Raw genomic sequence first — 325 nt, forward strand, 5'->3', positions numbered from 1 at the left:
GGCGGGATGGGGGCCGGGGGAGCAGAGTTTGGGGTGTCTTGGGACCATGGGGGTGGGTGGCAACGGCATGGGTCAGTCTGCCAGTTTGTTAGACCTCACCTTCCAAAGGGAAACGGAGGCGCAGAGCAGCAGAAGTGCTGTCCCCGTTTTGGGATAATTTTGGGATAGTCACATTCAGACTAGCTGTAAGGAAGACGTTTTTCACGAGGAGGGTGGTGAACCCCTGGCCCAGGTTGCCCAAAGGGGTGCGAGATGCCCCATCCCTGGGAACATCCCAGGTCAGGCTGGACGGGGCTCTGAGCAACCTGCTCCAGATGGAGATGGC

The sequence above is a fragment of the Phaethon lepturus genome, unplaced genomic scaffold (genome assembly GCF_000687285.1).
Source record: "Phaethon lepturus isolate BGI_N335 unplaced genomic scaffold, ASM68728v1 scaffold24797, whole genome shotgun sequence".
NCBI lineage: Eukaryota > Metazoa > Chordata > Aves > Phaethontiformes > Phaethontidae > Phaethon > Phaethon lepturus.